General features: G+C 40.4%; 1 long non-coding RNA gene across 4 annotated transcripts; it reads left to right on the top strand.

Moving 5' to 3' along the window:
- Positions 1-10,799: 10,799 nt before the first annotated feature.
- On the top strand, positions 10,800-16,340 carry LOC125508453 (uncharacterized). Of its 4 annotated transcripts, XR_007283498.2 has the most exons (7): positions 10,800-11,162; positions 12,361-12,484; positions 12,585-12,727; positions 13,530-13,593; positions 13,996-14,176; positions 14,249-14,873; positions 15,917-16,340. It is a non-coding gene; the product is annotated as an uncharacterized LOC125508453 (long non-coding RNA). The 4 variants fall into 4 exon arrangements; XR_007283499.2 differs by lacking the exon at positions 13,530-13,593 and having other exon boundaries at positions 10,802-11,159; positions 15,917-15,931; XR_007283497.2 differs by lacking the exon at positions 13,530-13,593 and having other exon boundaries at positions 10,803-11,162; positions 15,917-15,931.
- The last annotated feature ends 7,412 nt before the right edge of the window (positions 16,341-23,752 follow it).

Raw genomic sequence — 23,752 nt, 5'->3', positions numbered from 1 at the left:
AGGCTCGAGCTTCGCCACGGGTATTCCTAGCTTCTTCTTCAGGTCTTCTTTCCGCTCTAGTAGTACAGCAATTTCTTCTTCATATCCATCACGTGTAGACTTGAGTTCTTCTTCTAGCTCCATGTTCTGGGTCATCACCTTCTTTGTATCTATCATATTAGTGCACATCTGGTTCTTGTAACGACGAATGTGCTGGATCAACTACTGTATGTAGGCTGCAATTGATTTATCCCTCCTGGTGCAAATCATCTCCCATTGCTCATCTCGGTGTCCACATATCTGGTAGATAGTGTCCTTAAGATCCTTGTTGTACACCTCTCCTATGCGTCCAATGGCAATGTGGGAGGCCATGCTCTTTCCTAAACTCCAGGTTGGTGCATCAAAGGAAAACTCGATGGGCTTGGTAATTGGTGCAAATGTCCTTCCTAGAACACGAACTTGAATCGTCCAACCCTCCTCTTCGGGTAAAGTGGTGGTGAAGGTCCAGTGAAGCTTGGTATTCCGATGTTCAGGTACCTAGTGACTTCCTCAAGTGTGGCTCGAAAGGGGTGTCGTCATCCGGTTGAGTGAACTTGTTCCTTTGGTCCGACATCTATAGTGTAGAAATAGAGAAGAGTTAGAAATGAGTAGAGAGGAGTATCCTGTGGCTTTTCCTAGTGGTCGCGTCCTACAGTCAGCATGTGCTCTGATACCATCTTGTAGTGACCCGATCCCAATGGACCGTAGTCTCTGTGCTTAAGTGCCATACCTAGATGGATATTGCTGGCACACACAGTACTCGAGGATTTATAACAAACTTCAATCACACACTTATTACATCGAGTGTCTCATAAAGAGTACTTATTAAAATAATATGGCTAAAGGCCATCTAAATAACTTGCGGAAGCATCAAAGATAAATGAGTCCATCCAACTCCACGACAAAACTGAGTGCATGACAATGACCTATCGCACCTTACTCTTCGTCTGAAAATTTTGCAACATGATATGTTGCAGCCGTGTAGGTCAGCACACGGAATATGCTGGCGAGATCACACTATAGAGAAACAATGATGCAATAATAACTATCACTACATGCATATCTGGCTGGTGGAGGCTCTAAGTTTAACATTTGCATAAAGCTAAATTTTCCCTACAACAAAGGAGTAAATTTTTATTTAACTACCAAGTTTATGCCATTACTGAGAATGGGTTCCCCATCTCAAATCCCAAATTAATATTAATAACCCAACAAATTCATTAAGTAAAGTGATGAGATCAAATCAATAACTCAAATACCAGATGCTCAAGATGTCCATAACTGGGGACACAGCTAACCATGATTAGTTTATACACTCTGTAGAGGTTTGCGCACTTTTCCTCACAAGACTCGACCACATCCATGATCGGATGATCGAGACATAGTCTTTCTGAAGCATTAACTCTTTACTCTGGGTAGACAGTACCACCTACTTACCCCTACATCTGCTAGCCTACCACTGAGAGAGGTCACACAACTTACTCAACTATGCCAGAGCCCATAATGGCTTGTGGCTGCACACAGAAGTTTTAGGTATGAATAATCTTATGATCCCTTTGAGCCTGGGTAGCATTCCATAGGATGATCACACGGGTACTCCGGGATATCCTAGGACAACACTGGATTGCTCTAAGTGCCCGCAACCAATCCACCCAGATGTGTATTAAAGTAGCCGCCTTAAGTTTGCCTTAATTATTATCTCTCACAACTTGCATGAATCTCACATACCAATCCTGTCTACAAGCATGGCTAAGCAATAAGTAACAAACGTATGTTCCCGGGGTTGGTAAAAGGATAATAGGTTCCTACCTCATCAACTGCTTAACCATAACCACATGTTCACAATCCTACTCATGCAATGTTTGAGGGTTGAAACTAATGCATAAAAACTGGGTAATAAAAGGGACATGATCGAAGTGTAACTTGCCTTGCTGACGATCGAAAAACCATAGAGATTCGTACTAGCAAGCTTCGCACTCAGGATACTCTATCGTCAACAAACAATAGCATACATAAGCACTCCGGCATAAGATTCAAGGGTAAAACCAAATAAAATGATCTTAACAGAAAGTTCAAGTGAAGAGCTTCGATTTGCACAAAGAATCAATCAAATTGGAGGTGCGAAACTCAAATTATGATCAAAAGAAGTTCGATTTCAAATCTATTTGAAACGAAATTTTAAACTGTCAAAAACATGTACAAGTTGATTATCTGAACAGAGAGATCGTAACGAAGAATTTGGCGTTGGTTTCGTTGGATTTGGATAAACAAGCAAAAAGTAGAGGGTTTAAAGATCAGGGACTAATCTGTGATAGAAATAATTACAGATAGGTCCCTGGCCGAAAATAAACTGAAAAGGAAAAATCTATAGGACGAACGTCCGCTAACAAAGACTAACGAACGAAAACATTTGTTGACAGATCTAAACGAACGAATGTTCGCTAACTAAACTAACCAAAAGAATAAACCAGGTTAAAGGAAAAAACGGACAACAAACTGGATCGGGGTTTTGTTTTATACCTGTTCATGGTGGTTCGGCGGTCTTCAACAGAAAACCAGCGGTGGCGGAGACGAACTCCGGCATCGAGCGGGCAGCACGGGGCAGTGGCGGCTACGCGGGCGGCGGTGGCGAGCGGCAGCGGCGGCTCCGCTAGGCGGCGCGAGGCGACGTCGGCGGCGGCTAGCGGCGCGGAGCGGCAGCAGCGTGCGGCGGCTGCTCGGCTAGGCGGCCCGACGCGGCTCGAGGTGGCGGGCGGCGGCGATGACTTGATGGGAGAGGGGGCCGGGGGCGGCGCCTTATAAAGGGGGTCGGGACGCTCCGACTTGGGGCAGGGGGCGGTCACAGCGGCATGGCGGCTCCGGACTCCGGCGGGAGTCTAGCTCGGAGATGACGGGCGAGGAGGCGCGGTGCTCGGCCGGCTGGGCTTCGGCCCAGTCGGTCCGAGAAGATTTTTTTGTTTAAAAAAATCTCCGCGAAGAAAAAATCCAAATAAAATAAAATAAAAATCCTAAAATACCAGAACCAATTTTCACTATCCCCTCCTAATATTTGGGACAAAGTGAACATTTTTCCGGACTAAATGCAATTTTTAAAAATGCAACTTTTTCCCTAATTTAATAAAATCAACTAAAAAATTGAAAATAAAAATCAAATAAATATATTTTTATTAAAAACTAAATTTCTAATATTTCTTTTTGAAGAAGTCATATTATCTTCTCTCATTATTTTATTAATTTGAAATAATTGGAAAAATAAATTTCAAATAAAATCACTTTGATCTAACTTACCAATTTTGAAAAATTCAAAAATGGATTTTTTTTGTGAAAACCTCTAACTCTCTCAATTGGTCCTTGAGTTGCTTAAGGTTTCTAGGATCAAAATTCCAAATAAAACAAATTCAAAAATGCACAAATTATGGATGCATATGATGACCTAATGATTAACATCCAAATTGAAAAATTGCGATGTTACACTAGAAGATTTATACATACAAAGTTTAGTCCCACGTAGAAATTTTGTATAATAACCAATAAGCTTAAACCATGAGTGGGATAATTTATAATCATTAATTTCATCCTCTCCCATGATTGTGCAACATGTTCATGCTAAAGTTGCTTCAAATTCATACTTTGATTTCTAAGAGAGATAATTTTAGCGGGAGGAAAATACTTGAAAATAAAAGAATCCTTATACTTATCCCATGAATCAATACTATTTTGTGGCAAGGATGAAAACTAAGTTTTAGCACCATCTCTTAGAAAGAAAGGAAATAATTTCAACTTTATGATATCATTATGCACATATTTTTTTTCTTTTGCATATCACATAATGAAACGGAAGTATTAAGATGGGATGCAACATCCTCATTAGGATTTGTAGAAAATTATTCTTTTGTAACAATATATAGCAAAGCAGCATTAATATCATATGACTCCGCACTAGTGGCAGGAGGACCAATTGGAGTACTAATAAAATCATTATTATTAGTATTTGACAAGTGACCCAATTTGGTATTTTCTTGAGACATAGCGACAAAGCAAGCAAATGAGCAAACAAACTTGCAAAGCATTTTTGTATTTTTTGTATTTTTATGAGAAGTGGGGGAGATGAAAACGAGAGGCAAAGGAAAATAAAAAGTAGAGCAAGTAGGTTATAGTTTGTGTATAGGTACTTGATAGGTTTTGATGATGTCTCCCCGGCAATGACGCCATAAATTCTTCCTGCTATTTGTGAGCTGCGTTGGGCTTTTCCCCAAAGAGGAGAGGAGATGCGGTACAGTAGAGATAAGTATTTCCCTCAGTGAGAACCAAGGTTTATCGAACCAATAGGAGAATCACTCAAAGCCTCATGAACAGCAGCTGCACACAAAAAAGAAAAATACTTGCACTCAACACGGTCAAGAGGGTTGTCGGTCCCCTTGAATTCATTAATTGCAAGGATCAAAGTTCGTAGTGGTAGATAGATAAATTGCAAAACAAAATAAAAGAAATAAAATTGTAGCGAAGGTTTTTGGGATTTTATAATATGATAAATGTAGATCCATGGGCCATAGTTTTCACTAGAGGCTTCTCTCGAACACATAGCATGCGGCGGGTGAACAAATTACTGCTGGGCAATTGATAGAAAAGTGCATGGTTATGGCGTATTCACGGCAATGATCGTGTATATAGGCATAACATCCGAGAGAAGTAGACCGACTCCTTCCTACATCTACTACTATTAAGTTCATGAAAAACGGAGTAATGCCTTAAGCAAGATGACAAGATGTAGACAAAGTAAATCCAATCAATATGAAAAAAACATCGTTTTACCCTTCACGGCAACAATACAAATACGTGTCTTGTCCCCTTCTTTCACTAGGATATAGAGAATCACAACATTGATGCCATCACAAAGCACCTCTCCCACTAAAGATAAATCAATCTAGTTGGCCAAACCAAATAGATAGACCGGAGATAAATACAAAGCTATAACAATCATGCACAATAAATTTCAGAAAAGACTCAGTTACTTTCAATGAATAATCTGATCGTAAACCCATGATTCATCAGATCCCAACAAACACACAACAAAAGAAGATTACATCGGATAGAACTCCAAGAAGATAGAGGAGAATATGGTATTGATGATCAAAGAGAGAGAGAGAAAGACATCTAGCTACTAGATATGGACCCATAGGTCTATGTTGAACTACTCACGCATCATCAGAAGACAACAATGATCATGTAGAAGCCCTCCGTGATCAATTCCCCTCTAGTAGAGTACCTGAAAAGGCCTTTAGATGGGATCCCAGAAGAACAGAAGATTATGGCAACGGAAAAAGGGTTTCAGGTGGCTCTCTATTGGTTTCCCAATATTTGATAATTTATAGAAGTGGAATTAGGTCGGGCGGAGCCTCGTGCGGCCCACAAGGTAATAGGGCGTGATCCCCTAGGGCCCCTCTGTTGCCTTGTAGTCTTCTCGATCATATTTTGGTCTCCTTCTAAAGCTTCTATGGTCTCCCTTGTCTTGAAAAAAAATCGTCAAAAAGTTTTGTAGCGTTTGGACTCCGTTTGGTACCAATTTTCTACAAAACAAATAACAAGCAGAAAACAACAACTGGCACTAGGCATTGAAAGGATCACTATGTTGCCTAGGGGGTGAATAGGCGTTTTAAAAACTTCTACGGATTTGGCTTTATCCTAATGCGGAAATAAACTAAGCGGGTACTTTTTAAGCACAAATCCTAAATATACTAGGCTCAGCTAAGTGCACCAACAACTTAATATAAATGAGGTGAGCACAACAAGGATACTAACAAGCACAAGTAAGTTACACAAACTTACTTGAGCAATATCACAAGATATGTAAGTGTATGACACAAGTTAGCAATTCACACTAAACACAAGATATATCAGTAGTAACAAGTATGAATTGCGGGATATAAAGTGTAGGACTAAATAATCTCTTCAAGGAAATAGCCAACACAATATAATGAGGAGACCAATATATGATGAATGCATGGTTAATATACCAAAGTAAACCACAAGTAGTGGCTAGGGTTAGAGATAACCGAAGACAAGGAGAAGAGGATGTATCCCGATGTTCACCTCCTTGGAGAGAAGCTAGTCACCGTTAGAGAGGCATGGTGTTATCACGAAGGCACACCAACTCCATGAAGGCTCACCCTATTCTCCCTTTGAGACAACACCACGGAGGCATTTCTCAACCACTAGTGGTAGACCTTGAGGCGGCCTCCAAACCTTCACACACTTTTCTGGGGCAAATCACAAGTTGATTCCTCACCGGAGCACTCCTACCGCCTAGGAGTCTCCAACCTCCAAGAGTAACAAGATCATGGGGGAAATGCTCAAGACTTTCTCAAATCACAAATTGCTTCAGTCAAAAGAGAGAGGAGGAGTGGGTGTATGCTTGGATGAAATCTCTCACAAGAACTCTCACAAATCTCTTCGGGGTCTAGCATGAGAAGGCTCAAATTCCTCTCTCTCAAACCCACGAAAAGCAACTAATGCTATGGAGGGATGGGAGAGGATAGCAACAATGGAGGAGGTCAAAAATGAACCCTAGATCCATGGGATAGTTTCCCCCCAAATGGATTGGAGTTTTGAGGCTTGGGGAGGAGGATGGAGCTCAAAAGGATGGAGAAATCTCAGATCCAAAAAGCTCTACCTCGATGGGGAAGAAGGGTACCTTAAATAGTGCACCCACCAAATCTGCCCATTATGCATAGAAAAATTCAGCCCAGAACTTCTAGGCATGCCCGGAACTTTCGGGCTCCCTATTGGGCACATATGTGAAAACTCTCTGGTTAGCCCGGAACTTTCCCCGGAACCTAATCGGAACTTCTGGCCCCGGGAACTTCCGGGAAGGCCCGGAACTTCCGGGCTCCCTTCGGCCTGAAGTGTGAAACTTTTTGTTTAGCCCAGAACTTCCGGGCTTCCCGGAACTTCCGTCCCCATGGAAAACAAACAGCATACCAAAAGTAAAACATGCATAACTTTTTCATACGAACTCCGATTTTGATGATCTTGGGCTTGTTTTGTAGCTATTGAAAAGCTTAAGGTCCTCACATAGAGAACCACCCAATATCAAACAAAATGGATGATGGAGTCAACGCAAAGGTGATAATTCACAAGTGTAGGGGATCGTTTGTAGCCTCCTTCGATAAATAAGAGTGTCGAACCCAATGAGGAGCTAAAGGTACAACAAATATTCCCTCAAGTTCTATCGACCACCGATACAACTATACGCACACTTGACATTTTCTTTACCTAGAACAAGTATGAAACTATTTTGCAAGAATAAAAATACGAGTACTTTGTGAGAATGAAACTATGAATAAATTGCAAGGTAATAAAAGTGGATAGCTTTTGTCAACAAGAAAGTCATTTGTCCCTAAGTAATCGATAGCTAGATCGGTAATCATTCATGCAATTTTATATGAGAGACAGACATGAGCTAACATACTTTCTCTACTTGGATCATATGCACTTATGATTGGAACTCTAGCAAGCATACGCAACTACTAGAGATCATTAAGGTCGTGAAACCCAACCATTGCAGTAAGTATCAAGTCCTCTTTACTCCCATACGCAATGACCCAATTATCCATGTTTAGGCTGCTATCACCCCCACAACCGACAATAAGCGAATCATGAACATATTGCAACACTCTACATCGAGGACCCCTCACGTTTGCGCGATATGGGGGGCACCATAGGACAGCACCATAAATAAAATATACACTCATACCAACCAAGATCACGATTAGCCCACGCGACAAAACGAATCTACTCAAACATCATAGGATAACCATATATCATTAGGAAATAGTATATGGAGTTGAGCACCATGTTTAAGTAGATATTACAGCGGGGAGAAGGGATGTTACATTGCTGCATAGAGGGGGAGAGAGTTGGTGTTGATGGTCGCAAGATTGTTGATGTAGATCGTTGTCACGATCCTTGCCCCGACAGCGCTTCAACACCACAGGGAGAGAGGGGAGAGAGCCCCCTCCTTCTTCTACCTCCTTAGCCCCCCCCCTTAGATGGGAGGAGTGTTCCCCCTCTGGTCCATGGCCTCCATGGCGGTGGAGGGGCGGGAGCCCTCCGAGATTGGATCTCCCTCTTTGTTCTCTTCTGTTTCGTGTTCCTATTTTCTGACCCTTCACCGTTTCTTAAATTCCCGGAGATTCGTAACTCTGATTGCGCTGAAATTTTTACACGATTTTTTTCCATAAATTATCTTTCTTGCACCCGAAGAAGGGCCCCAACTGACTTACGGGGAGGGAATAAGACACCTACAAAATAATTCTTCGTAAATTTTTATCGCGTTTGGACTTTGTTTGATATGGATTTCTGCGAAACAAAAAACATGCAACAAACAGGAACTGGCACTGGGCACTAGATCAATAGGTTAGTCCAATAAATCATACAAAATGTTGCCAAAAGTATGTGAAAGTTATACAATATGAGCATGAAACAATCAAAAATTATAGATACGATGGAGACGTATCAGCATCCCCAAGCTTAATTCCTGCTCGTCTTCGAGTTGGTAAATGACAAAGAAATATAGAGAAGACAAAAAAGTAACAAAGTCTAACACCGACGCGGCTAACCAATGGGTTATGGAGATGCCCATCAATTGATATCAATGCGATGAGTTCGTATTGCCATGCAACGAATGCACTAAGAGCTATAAGTGTATGAAACCTCAAAATGAAAACTAAGTGGGTGTGCATCTAATCCTATAATGAAAATTTCCCACTAGTATATGAAAGTGACAACATATGAGGCTCTTGATGACCCACAAGTATAGGGGATAAATTGTAGCTCTTTTCGATAAGTAAGAGTGTCGAACCCAACGAGGAGCAGAAGGAAATTACAAGTGGTTTTCAGCAAGGTAATGTCTGCAAGTGTTGAAATTGTATGTGACAGAGTAGTTTGATAGCAAGATAATTTGTAACGAGCAAGTAACGATAGTAGTAACAAAAGTGCAGCAAGGTAGCCCAATCCTTTTGAGGCAAAGGACAGGCCAAAACGGTCTCTTATGATAAGGGTACACGGGAATTTCATCTAGTCACTTTCATCATGTTGGTTCGATTTGTGTTCGCTACTTTGATAATTTGATATGTGGGTGGACCGGTGCTTAGGTGTTGTTCTTACTTGAACAAACCTCCTACTTATGATTAACCCTCCCGCAAGCATCCACAACTACGAGAAAAGTACTAAGAATAAATTCTAACCATGGCATTAAACTTTTGGATCCAATCGGTCCTCTATGGAATAGCGCATAAACTGGGGTTTAAGCTTCTGTCACTCTCGCAACCCATCATCTAATTGCTACTCCACAATGCATTCCCCTAGGCCCAAATACGGTGAAGTGTCATGTAGTAGACGTTCACAAGACACCACTAAGGGAATCACGACATACATACTATCAAAATATCGAACAAATATCAAGTTCACATGATTACTTGCAACATGATTTCTCCTGTGACCTCAAGAACAGAAGTAACTACTAACAAATGATAAACATGCTCATGATCATAGGAGTATTAAATAGCATATTGGATTTGAACATATAATCTTCCACCAAATAAACCATATAGTAATCAACTACATGATGTAATCAACACTACTATTCACCCACAAGCACCAATCTATAGTTCCGGTAACAAGATTGAACACAAGAGATGACCTAGGGTTTGAGATCAGATGGTGGTGTTGAAGATGTTGATGGATATTGCCCTCCCCAAGATGGGTGGGTTTTTGGTGATGGTGATGATAATGATTTCCCCCTCCGGGAGGGAAGTGCCCCTAGCGGAATCGCTCCGCCGGAGGGAAAAAGTGCTCCTGCCCAAGTTCCACCTCGAGGAGGCGGCGCACCATCCTGAAAGTCCTCTCCATATTTTTTTTCTAGGTCAAAATGACTTATATACCAGAAGATGGGCACTGGAGGTGGGCCGAGGAGAGCACAACCCACCAGGGCGCGCTTGGGCTCCCTGGCGCGCCCAGGTGGGTTGTGCCCACCTGGTGGGCCCCCTTTGGTACTTATTGGCTTCAATATTCCTCGTATATTCCATAAAAAATCGTCGTGAAGTTTCAGCTCATTTGGAGTTGTGCAGAATAGGTAGCCTGATGTAGCTTTTTCAGGTCCAGATTTCCAACTGCCGGAATTCTCCCTCTTGGTGTATACCTTGCATATTATGAGAGAAATGGCATTATAATTACTCAAAAATCTTTATTATGGATAAAAACATCATAAATAACAGTAAGAAAACATGATGCAAAATGGACGTATCAACTCCCCCAAGCTTAGACCTCGCTTGTCCTCAAGCGAAAACCGAAATTGAAAAACATGTCCACATGCTTTGAGAGAAAGGTGTCGATAAAAACAAAAGACATAGACGCATCATCTTGATTATCATAACAGAAATAAAATTAAACATAGGACTCTTATCATAGAAATTTTATCATATACTTCTCATGAATAAGTAACAGTTCATCACACAATCAAAGTATAAAGAAAAAACTCTATTAGAAACCAACAAACTATGTTCTCAGTCAACTTTGCAACTTCAATTCATCATATTTTTAGGAAGGGTAACGTATCGGAGCCTTTAGGAAAGTCCACATACTCAACCATCATATAGTCTTCTATATTTCCCTAATAATAAAACACAGGTTGAGTCAGCCAGGTTCACCGTCGCGGCAATTTGCGAAGAAGTCCCTGTGTTATTTGATATTCAACCTGTGCTCATGTACAAAAGTGAAAATGGTTCGCCATTCGAAAAAAAATCACATGCCTCCTCTCGTACTCCATGCCTCTGGCGCCAGCGGCGGCGACCCACCCCGTCATCCTTCTCGTCGTCCCTCTTGTCGGAGGCGGCCGACCAATGGTTGGTCAACCTCCATTCCCCCTCGCCCCCCGGCGCCCGCATCATCTACCACCACCAACCCCGCCGCCCCTCCCCTCCCCCAGCTCGATCTAGATTCCAACCCCACAAAAAAAGCTCGATCTAGATTCCTAACCCGTTCACCCCTCCCCTCTCCCAGCACAACATGCTCCGTCGGCGGCAATGGCGACTCCTTCTGGCCGGATAGAGGAGCCGAGGCCAGCAGGAACTCCCCCTCATCTGGTGGTATCCCCTTAGGAACTCCTCATCTATTGAGATCCCCCCCCCCCCCCCCCCCCCCCCCCCCCCCCCCGCGTGCGCATTGCAAGCACCTATTTGATGTTCTTCTTCCCATGTGAATTCCACATGTTATGTCAGTGGTACAGCTGCATGGATTGGCAGTATGTATTTCAGCTTGGGTTTAAAGGGGCAGTCTAGTGATATGAGAATTTTTACAAACTATCTAGGACCTCAAGTTCACATGGGTGTGCTTATTTACCTACTAACTACAGATGACACCGAGTAGAGCAATTAGTGCCATCTCTAGATTTCTATCATCATGTTGCTTCGTTTATCTTCATATAAGTTTCATTGGGAGATGCATGCATTAAACATAGTGTTTTTTTAGTGGGCATCAAACTTGGTTCAGATGGCTTTTGCTGTGAAAGAAAATTTATCTCTCTAAAGATCTGTACTCTGAATCCCAAATCTCATACTTGATTTTTTGGCATAAGAATAGATATCTATAGATCGCTGTTGTATGGATACAGTACAGATGAGATACTTGATTTCATTGCTCCAAGATCACTTACAGGAAATTGAACTTGCTGCGGAAGCATGGAGCATCCTAAGATCCCTGATGTGGTAGTTAGCTTCTTGCATGTTGCTTCCACATACATGCCAGTAGCTGGATGCCAGCAATGCTACCAATGAGGTTTTAAGAGCCATGTGTCTAATTAGTTTGTTGGACTTAGTTTGTCATCCCGTTCTGGCTGAAAAGCAGCTAAGTTACAGCCTCCGTACATATGTATTTTGCCATTAAGAAGAAGTAAGCACTTACTATGATGTCCAAAGTCTTTGGGGTGTCTAGTTTGGCTTAATGTGACCCAACCAATTTTTGATTGTATCTTAGATTATTTTATGGATCCCATCAAAAACTACATGTATGCTCTGATAATGTAATGCTTGAGCCAAGTTAGATCCTATTTGGAACTACATCATCGACATTTTCAATACCTTTTTATTAGCTATTTCTTTGAAGCTTGAATTATGAAAAAGGATAAATATTGTGTAGCATGGTATGATATAATATAACAGTTCTATGATGTGTATATCCATGCATATAGAGAGGAGAAAGAATGTTCTATATTTTCTTATTATCATCTTAGCTATATTTTTAATTTTATGATTCTTTGTTGGTTTCTTATTTTTTTGTTCAATGCAGAAGAGAACACATTTCGGTACACCCACCATTATAATTTGTTCTATTGTTATATTGGTTTGGGGTTGCAGAACCTAAGATCTCAAGATAGCTGGGTACTTTTCCTGAAGAAACTATTGAGTCCCAGGTATTGTGATTCTCTATCTTTTTCAATGCTTCCATATGCCAGTGCTTGATTCCAAGTTCAATTACCACTTTATGCCAATTTAATGTTTATATCCATTCAGGTGGATCAACCTATGTTCACCTCATGTTTAGGTGTTTCCCAGCTAGGCAGCGATTTCTTCTTCCATAGACCAAACTGCGGGCATTCTCTTAAGTAGACCATTGACCTGCTTGAGGGAATGGTCGCAGAAAGTTGCCAATACAAGTAGGCATTTTTTCCTTTCTCATGTACATGCTTATTATGTGTGAATGTTGAAAGTTATTTCTACATATTCTATGTCCCTTGAGACTAAACAGTGTAGTTGCTCTGCATGAGTGTAATTTCGTTGATTCAGATTATTATCATAGATAATTTGCATAGTGGATTGTCATAAGTAATTTGCATTTTGATGTACCAACAGCCAAAGGGAGTCGTAATTTTTTGTTGATAATTCACATGACATGGTTCTAGCTTATTTATATTCGAGCCTCCAACAGGCTATGCATTCCCAATGTTTGGTGTGTGATTGACTTTTTTGTGTACACTAGGCCATCACTGAATACACGAGTATGATATCCATATCATTTCCGGTAAAAGGTGTTGAGATATTTTAGATCCTGTACAATCAGTATGATTTTATATCTATATGTTAACAAAAAATTTCAGGATGAAAAATATCCCTAGAACCAACATGAAAATTTGACCTGTTGGAAATTGAAAACAGTGGCTTACTTCAGCAGGCAAGCTTAAGAGATGGTTCACAATTAACATCTCAGTTCACAAATATGGCTCCTGATTTCCATCTCACAGGTTGATGAATACAGATGTTGTTATGTTGATTACATCTGCGTGTGCGCAAAGTGGTCATGGTGAATTAAAAATAACAAAAATAGAGGGCCCTCTTTTAAAGTGCTCGCAATTGTTTTTTAGTTTGATATGTCTCCACAATATGGTTGTGTGCATTTCTCAAATGCAGAGGCCCTATGATCTTCCTAACTTATCTAAAAAATATTATTCAACATTTAAGGCCTTGGATTACTGTCAGCTATGAGATGAAGTTCGGAGAAAGGAGCTAAAACTTGACTCACCAGGTCTGCTCTATATTGTACCATACAGTTCATATTTTGGTAGTCTTGCTTCTTCGGAAATTTATGAAATTCAAAGTTACCCTCGAAGTGGTAGAGAATGGACAAAACTAGAGCATGGGCCATTGTCAGCTTATGTGTTGGTAGGGCGATTCTTAGGCGCACCAAGAAACTAGTCCTGGACGAAGCCACTGCTTCGGTGGACAATGAAACCAATAACCTAATCCATAACACACTACAACATCATTTCTCAGGGTCAATTGTCATCATGACCATGCACAGAATCACCTCGGTCCTTCTTAACCATATAGTCTAGATTCTTGACAATGGTTGGCTATCATATTACCCCTTCATATCATTACCCATTTACTTTGTGGACTGATGAACACCGCCAAATGAAAATTGCAGGCCTGGCTGTGGAGTCTAGAGCAACCAAGGCCAGCCAAGTTGTTGGAAGACAAATTTTCTCTGTTCTCAAAGCTTGTGGTGGAATCCCTGATGAGGTTGATACACACTTGAGCCAGCATCACAAATGTTATCAAAATTAAATTTTACCTTATCCAAATTGTGGTATGCAAATATTAGAAAGGTACTACACCTCCCTGATTCATCGAATGTGGTATAGAAGCTGGCATGTAATATGTGAAATTTGTATTGCTAGGCACACTACCGGGCATCGAAGGATGTGTTGGCTCTTGACTTATTTCTGCAGGCGGCGGCACACCATGAACTAACTGGAGGAGCCAAACTGGATTTGTAGGCTTTTGCAAAGTGCTAGCACCTACAGATGATCTGAATTTTCCTATTGTAAATGTCATGAGGCATGAGCCACAACCTCTTCATAGAACATTAAAACAAAACATTGATCCCCATGTGGGTACACATTGTCCTTTTAATTTATTTTTCCAGTAGATGATTTTGGAAGATGTTTTTTTACTCCATGCCCTTTTGTGTACTAATTTTTTGGGTGAGCGCCACATAAGTTATATTGCTATACTGAAGTGTTGATATTAGTATATGTAGCAATAGAATATCGGGATGGTAGCTCTAGCCTCTGCCAGCATTCTGAAAATTGTAGCATCCTTTATACTAATATTAAATGTTTTTGGATGGTTCTTTTTCTTGAGTGGCTGCTCCCGTCCACTGCCTCCTTGATCTCAGGATCTACTCCTTCCCCACGTCTGCCCACGAGGATAGGGAGGCACAGCGGTGGCCACTAGCAGCGCCAGAAGGAGTGTCCATTAAGGCAGGATGGTGTGCAAGTTCCTCTTTTTTTCTAAGCTCAGGTTCCTCTTTCTTGTATGAGTTATTCTTAAGTATTGATTTGATTTGTAGGATTTACATTAGTTGGCTCAATCTGATTTACTTGAATCGTTTTATGGTGGCCATTATAATTGTCGTGAGTTTTTGTTGTTCGCCCGTTGAAACGCACGGACACTTTTACTAGTGATTGCTAACACTCACTGCATACCCATGAGCAAAACGTTTCAACCAGACACATAGAAAGATAGGGGATTATAGTTTTGCCTCCCAACATATTCACCTCAAGGGTGATGTCAACAATAATAACTCATGCTATCTATATTCAACTAGACATATGTGCCTAGATCTTTCCTCGCCACATGATGCTTACCAAGGGAGAAAAATAAAAAGGAAAAGAAGGAAAACTTTGACTCTTTGCATAAAAGTAAATAAATACATAAAAGTAAAAGATAGGCCCTTCGCAGAGGGAAGCAGAGGTTGCCATGCGCTCATTTGTTTGTATGCTCAAACCTTAGTGCAAAAGAACGTCACGTTGCATTGCCCCTTGTGATATTGACCTTTATTATGCAGTCTGTCGCCTTTATCCTTCACCATCACAAGTTCGTGCAATGCTCAATTTTCTCTTACACTAAATGATCTCACACTTTTAGAAGCATTTTTTATTGCCTTTTTGCACCGATGACAACTTACTTGAGGGATCTTGCTCAATCCCTAGGTAGGTATCGTGGACACTTGAAAATAAGATTTGGGTTTAAGGGTTTTTGGATGCACAAGTAGTATCCCTACTTAGTGCGGAATTTTTTTGGCTAGCAAAGATAGGGGCAAGCACCACATGTTGAAGGATCTATGACAATATGACTTCTGTGTGAATATAAACAAACATAAACCATTAAGTTGTCTTCCTTGTCCAACGTCAACAATTTTGGCATATAATATTTTGATGAGGGCTCACAATCACAAAAGATTTCTAGGATAGTATATTTATATATGAATCTTCTCTTCTCTTCCCTTCTTAATTATTTCATGATTTGCATCATTGACTAATGCTATGTTTGTCAATCTGTAGGTGAGAACGACACCTATGGGATCACAGGGAATCCCTTCTACGGTTGGCGGGCGCGGGGCTGTGGAAAGAGCGAGTTTAGAAGATCAACGCGGGGGAGTTTATCCAGGTTCGGGCCGCAAGTGATGTGCAATACCCTACTCCTGCTGGTTTGTGTTTATCTTGTGTTCTTGGACTATCTACAAAGCATGCAGGGTCCAAAAAGTCTGAATCCTCTCACCGTACGCCGCGGGCCTCCTTTTATAGTCAAAGGGTCTGCCACAGTGGCACACTGGAGATGGAAAGTTGTATAGTAGTCGAGTTTATCGCCTGATATTACAGGACAAAACGCAATAAATGCGCTACTTAGGTGTCCTCTTGCTATATCGGGGATGGCAACGAAGCCCGTCCCATCCGTCGCCGCTTCGCCTTGCTCCGACGCGCGTCCAGGCCAACGAGGCATGTGATATGTCCATTTTGCATCATCCTTTTATATCGATATTTATTGCATTATGGGCTGTTATTACACATTATGTCACAATATTTATGCCTATTCTCTCTTATTTTACAAGGTTTACATGAAGAGGGGGAATGCCGGCAGCTGGAATTCTGGGCTGGAAAAGGAGCAAATATTACAGACCTATTCTGCACATCTCCAAAAGTCCTGAAACTCCACGGGAATTATTTTCAGAATATATAAAAAATATTGGGCGAAAGAAGTACCAGAGGGAGGCTACCCACCGTCCATGAGGGTGGGGGCGTGCCCTACCCTCTTGGGTGCGCCCCCTGCCTCGTGGGCCCCTGGTGGCCCTCTGATGCCCATCTTTGGCTATATGGAGTCTTTCGTCGAGGAAAAAAATCATAAGAAAGCTCACGGGATGAAACTCCGCCACCACGAGGAGGAACCTTGGCGCAACCAATCTAGGTCTCCGGCGGTGCTGTTCTACCGGGGAAACTTCCCTCCGGGAGGGGAAAATCATCACCATCGTCCTCACCAATGATCCTCTCATCGGGAGGGGGTCAATCTCCATCAACATCTTCACCGGCACCATCTCATCTCAAACCCTAGTTCCTCTCGTGTACCCATTCTTTGTATCCAAACCTCAGATTGGTGCTTGTGGGTTGTTAGTAGTGTTGATTACTCCTTGTAGTTGATGCTAGTTCGTTTACTTGGTGGAAGATCATATGTTTAGATCCATTATGCATATTAATACCCCTATGATTATGAACATGAATATGATTTGAGTTATGTTTGTTCCTGAGGACATGGGAGAAGTCTTGCTATACGTAGTCATGTGAATTTGGTATTCGTTCGATATTTTGATGAGATGTATGTTGTGATCCCTCTAGTGGTGTCATGTGAATGTCGACTACATGACACTTCACCATTGTTTGGGCCTAAAGGGAGGCATTGGGAAGTAATAAGTAGATGATGGGTTGATAGAGTGACAGAAGCTTAAACCCTGGTTTATGAGTTGCTTCGTAAGGGGCTGATTTGGATCCATATGTTTCATGCTATGGTTAGGTTTACCTTAATACTTCTGTTGTAGTTGCGGATGCTTGCAATAGGGTTTGATCATGAGTGGGATGCTTGTCCTAGTAAGGGCAGTACCCAAGCGCCGGTCCACCCACATATCAAATTATCAAAGTATCGAACGCGAATCATATAAATGTGATGAAAACTAGCTTGACGATAATTCCCATGTGTCCTAGGGAGTGCTTTACTTTATATAAGAGTTTGTCCAGGCTTGTCCTTTGCTACAAAAAGGATTGGGCCATATTGCTACACCTTATTTAGTTTTACTATTTGTTACACGTTGCCAATTACCTTATCAGAAAACTATCTGTTACCGATAATTTCAGTGCTTGTAGAAAATACCATGCTGAAAACCGCTTATCATTTCCTTCTGCTCCACATTGGGTTTGACACTCCTACTTATCGAAAAGGCTACGATAGATCCCCTACACTTGTGGGTCATCAAGACTCTTTTCTGGCGCCGTTGTCGGGGAGTGAAGCGCCTTTGGTAGGTTGAATTCGGTAAGGAAAAAATTATATAGTGTGCTGAAATTTACTGTCACTTGTTACTATGGAACATAATCCTTTGAGGGGCTTGTTCGGGGTATCTTCACCCCGACCAGTAGAGCAAAGAGTTGCTCCTCAACCTACTGAACCTACTGAAAATGTTTACTTTGAAATTCCTTCTGGTATGATTGAGAAACTGCTAGCTAATCCTTTCACAGGTGATGGAACATTACATCCCGATTTGCACCTAATCTATGTGGATGAAGTTTGTGGATGATTTAAGCTTGCAGGTATGCCCGAGGATGTTATCAAGAAGAAGGTCTTCCCTTTATCTTTGAAGGGAGATACATTGACATGGTTTAGGCTATGCGATGATATTGGATCATGGAACTACCAACGATTGAAAGTGGAATTTCATCAGAAGTTTTATCCTATGCATCTTGTTCATCATGATCGTAATTATATGTATAATTTTTGGCCTCGCGAAGGAGAAAGCATCGCTGAAGCTTGGGGGAGGCTTAAGTCAATGTTATATTCATGCCCCAATCATGAGCTCTCAAAAGAAATGATTATTCAAAAAAATTATGCTCGGCTTTCTCTCAGTAATCGCTCCATGCTCGGTACTTCTTGTACTAGATCTTTTATGATGAAGACTATTGAATTCAAATGGGATTTATTGGAAAGAAGTAAACGCAACTCTGAAGATTGGCACCTCGATGAAGGTAAGAAGTCTGGTATAACACCTAAGTTTGATTGTGTTAAATCTTCTATGGATACCATTGCTTTCCGTGAATTTAGCACTAAATATGGACTTGACTCGGAGATAGTAGCTTCTTTCTGTGAATCCTTCGCTACTCATGTTGATCTCCCTAAGGAGAAGTGGTTTAAATATAATACTCCCATTTAAGTAAAAGTAGTTGCACCTATTAAAGTTGAAGAAAATATTATCACTTATAATGATCCTGTTGTTCCTACTGCTTATATTGAGAAACCACCTTTCCCAGTTAGAATAAAGGATCATGCTAAAGCTTCAACTGTGGTTAACAAAAGTAATATTTAGACACCTAAACCCCCTAAGCAAATTAAAGTTGAACCTAGTGTTGCTATGGTTAAAGATCTCTTGGCTGATAATATTGATGGGCATGTTATTTACTTCCGCAATGAATCTACTAGAATTGCTAGACCTGATACTAAAAGTAAACATAGACCTGTTGTAGGCATGCCTGTTATTTCTGTTAAAATAGGAGATCATTGTTATCGTGGCTTATTTGATATGGGTGCTAGTGCAAGTGCAATACCTCATTCCTTATACAAAGAAATTTTGCATGATATTGCACCTACTAAGATAGAAGAGATTGATGTTAGTATTAAGCTTGCCAATAGAGATACTATTTCACCAGTTGGGATTGTTAGAGATGTTGAAGTCTTGTGTGGGAAAGTTAAATACCCTGCTGATTTTCTTGTTCTTCGTTCCCCACAAGATGATTTTTGTCCCATTATATTTGGTAGACCCTTCTTGAATACTGTTAATGCTAAGATAGACTGCAATAAGGATATTGTTTCTGTTGGTTTAGGGGATATGTATCGTGAGTTTAATTTTGCTAAATTTCATAGACAACCCCATGATAAAGAATTGCCTAGTAAAGATGAAATTACTTGTCTTGCTTCTATTTCCGTTCCTCCTAGTGATCCTTTACAGCAATATTTGCTAGACCATGAAAATGATATGTTTATGAATGAAAGAAGGGAAATAGATGAAGTATTATTTAAACAGGGACTTATTTTGAAACACAACTTGCCTATTGAAATCCTAGGGGATCCTCCTCCACCCAAGGGTGATCCCGTGTTTGAGCTTAAACCTTTACCTTATACTCTCAAATATGCTTATCTTGATGAGAAAGAGATATATCTTGTTATTATTAGTGCTAACCTTTCAAAGCTTTAAGAAAAGAAATTATTGAAAACTCTGAAGAAGCAACGTGCTGCTATTGGATATACTCTGGATGATCTTAAGGCATTAGTCCCACATTATGCTGGCACAAAATAAAATTGGAGAAGGATGCTAAACTGGTTGTTGATCACAAACGACGGTTAAATCCTAAGATGAAAGAAGTGGTAAGAAAACAAATACTAAAGCTTCTGGAGGCAGGTATAATTTATCCTGTTGCTGATAGTCAGTGGGTAAGTCATGTCCATTGTGTCCCTAAGAAAGGAGGTATTATTGTTGTTCCTAATGATAAAGATGAATTTATCCCACAAAGAATTGTTACAGGTTATAGAATGGTAATTGATTTCCACAAATTAAATAAAGCTACTAAAAAGGATCATTACCGGTTACCTTTTATTGATCAAATGCTAGAAAGATTATCCAAACATACACATTTTTGCTTTCTATATGGTTATTCTGGTTTCTCTCAAATTCATGTATCAAAAGAGGATCACCAAAAGAGAACTTTTACTTGCCTTTTTGGTACCTTTGCTTATAGATGTATGCCTTTTGGTTTATGTAATGCACCTGATACCTTTCAAAGATGTATGACTGCTATATTCTCTGACTTCTGTGAAAAGATTGTTGAGGTATTCATGGATGATTTCTCCATTTACGAAACTTCTTTTGATGATTGCTTAAGCAACCTTGATCGATTTGTGCAGAGATGTGAAGAAACTAATCTTGTCTTGAATTGGGAGAAGTGTCACTTTATGGTTAATGAAGGTATTGTCTTGGGGCATAAAATTTCTGAAAGAGGTATTGAAGTTGATAAAGCTAAAGTTGATGCTATTGAAAAGATGTCATGTCCCAAGGACATTAAAGGTATAAGAAGTTTCCTTGGTCATGCTGGTTTTTATAGGATGTTCATTAAGTACTTTTCTAAAATTTCTCGGCCTCTGACTAACCTCTTACAAAAAGATGTCCCTTTTGTCTTTGATGATGACTATGTAGAAGCATTTGAAATACTTAAGAAAGCTTTGGTTTTTGCACCTATTATTCAACCTCCTGATTGGAATTTACCATTTGAAATTATGTGTGATGCTAGTGATTATGTTGTAGGGGCTGTTCTAGGACAAAGAGTTGATAAGAAATTAAATGTTATTCAATATGCTAGTAAAACTCTAGACAGTGCCCAAAGAAATTATGCTATTACTGAAAAGGAATTTTTACCAGTTGTATTTTCTTGTGATAAGTTCAGACCTTATATTGTTGATTCTAAAGTAACTGTTCACACTGATCATGCTGCTATTAAATATCTTATGGAAAAGAAAGATGCTAAACCTAGACTTATTAGATGGGTTCTCTTGCTACAAGAATTTGATTTGCATATTATTGATAGAAAGGGAGTTGAGAACCCCGTTGCAGACAACTTGTCTAGGTTAGAGAATGTTCTTGATGACCCACTACCTATTGATGATAGCTTTCCTGATGAATAATTAGCTGTCATAAATGCCTCTCATACTGCTCCATGGTATGCTGATTATGCTAATTATATTGTTGCTAAGTTTATACCACCTAGTTTCACATACTAGCAAAAGAAAAAGTTCTTCTATGATTTAAGACACTACTTCTGGGATGACCCACATCTTTATAAAGAAGGAGTAGATGGTGTTATTAGACGTTGTGTACCTGTGCATGAACAGGAACAGATCCTACGCAAGTGTCACTCCGAGGCTTATGGAGGACACCATGCTGGAGACAAAACTTCACATAAGGTATTGCAATCCGTTTTTTATTGGCCTACTCTCTTCAAAGATGCCCGTAAGTTTGTCTTGTCTTGTGATGAATGTCAACGAATTGGTAATATTAGTAGACGTCAAGAAATGCCTATGAATTATTCACTTGTTATTTAACCATTTGATGTTTGGGGCTTTGATTATATGGAATTGTTTCCTCGCTCTAATGGGTATACACATATTTTAGTTGCTATTGATTACGTTACTAAGTGGGTAGAAGCTATTCCAACTAGTAGTGCTGATCATAACACCTCTATTAAGATGCTTAAAGAAGTTATTTTTCCAATGTTTGGAGTTCCTAGATATGTAATGACTAATGGTGGTTCACATTTTATTCATGGTGCTTTCCGTAAAATGCTTGCTAAGTATGATGTTAATCATAGAATTGCATCTCCATATCATCCATAGTCTAGTGGTCAAGTAGAATTGAGTAATAGAGAGCTTAAATTAATTTTGCAAAAGACTGTTAATAGATCTATAAAGAATTGGTCCAAGAAACTTGATGATGCATTATGGGCTTATAGAACTGCATACAAAAATCCTATGGGTATGTCTCCATATAAAATGGTTTATGGTAAAGCACGTCACATACCTCTTGAAATAGAACATAAGGCATATTGGGCTATTAAAGACCTCAACTATGACTTTAAACTTGTCGGTCAAAAGAGGCCTTTTGAAATTAGCTCACTTGATGAATGGAGAACCCAGGCCTACGAGAATGCCAAACTGTTTAAAGAAAAAGTTAAAAGATGGCATGATAAAAGGATACAAAAGCGTGAGTTTAATGTAGGTGATTATGTATTGTTTTACAACTCTCATTTAAGATTTTTTTTGCAGGAAAACTCCTCTCTAAATGGGAAGGTCCTTACGTTATCGAGGAGGTCTACCGTTCCGGTGCCATAAAAATCAACAACTTCGAAGGCACAAATCCGAGGGTGGTAAACGGTAAAAGAATCAAACATTATATCTTAGGTAATCCCATAAATTTTGAAACTAATGTTATTGAAACCGTAACCCTAGAGGAATACATAAGGGACACTTTCCAGAACATTTCAGACTCCGGAAAGGAATAGGTACGTGGTACGGTAAGCAAACCGACTCCAGAACAGTTCTAATGGCAATTTTTCTCCGTTTTGGAATATTTAAGAAAATAGGAAAATAAGAGCCAGACCGGGAAGGACACGAGGGTGGAGGGCGCGCCCTACCCCCCTGGGCGCGCGCCCTGCCTCGTGGGCACCTCGTGTGCTCTCCGGACTCCGTTTTCTTGAACGATACTTATTTTGGTTGGTAAAAATTCACTATATAATCTCACGAAGGTTTTGACCACCGTACCACGCAAACATCCTCTGTTTTTGTTTCGAGCTGTTTTTGCTGCAGATTTAGAGCAAGATGTCTTCTCAAGAGTCAGTCGGGGAGAGCCGGGTGTCTCATCCGGCACCGGGGCCAAGAGCAAATAGCGATGCTGACCACTTTGGTCCATCAACGAAAGAAGAGATGGAGGCCGACTTGAAAAGGATAGATGCCATGGAAGAGGATCAAGAAGTTACTTCTCGTTTGCGAGCTAGATTCACGATGGGGGGACTTCAGAGCTTAGCCATTCCAAACTCGTTCATCCCTTCCAATGTTAGATTTCTTTCTTATGAAAATATGAAAACGAGTGTTATTTGTTCTCCAGCAGCTATGCAACATCCATGGGTGAAAGGAGATCTAGCCGTTACGGGCAAGCTCCGTAAGGAAATAATGGACCTCAAGTGGCAAGTCAATAAGCTTGAAGAAGAGAACCATATCCTGAAGGGCATCATCGCCAAGAATATCACATCACCACCCCCGAAGAAGGAGACATAAACACATGGGTATGGGCACTCCCCTGGCAACTGCCAAGCTTGGGGGAGTGCCCCGGTATTGTATCAACATCACACATTTATCTTTACCATTTTTCTTAGTTCGATCCTTTTGGTAATTTATTGATCTAGTAGAATAAAGTTTTAGTATGATCTAGTTGTGAGTTTTGCTTTATGATCCATCTATGTAATCGAGTCCGTGCGCTTTATATCATAAAGATTAGTGTTGAGTCAAGGGCTTGATTATCTTGCTATGATCTTGAGGGAATA

The sequence above is a fragment of the Triticum urartu genome, chromosome 5A (genome assembly GCF_056163025.1).
Source record: "Triticum urartu cultivar PI428250 chromosome 5A, HENAU_Tu73, whole genome shotgun sequence".
NCBI lineage: Eukaryota > Viridiplantae > Streptophyta > Magnoliopsida > Poales > Poaceae > Triticum > Triticum urartu.
This window is presented reverse-complemented; position numbering and strand designations above follow the sequence as displayed.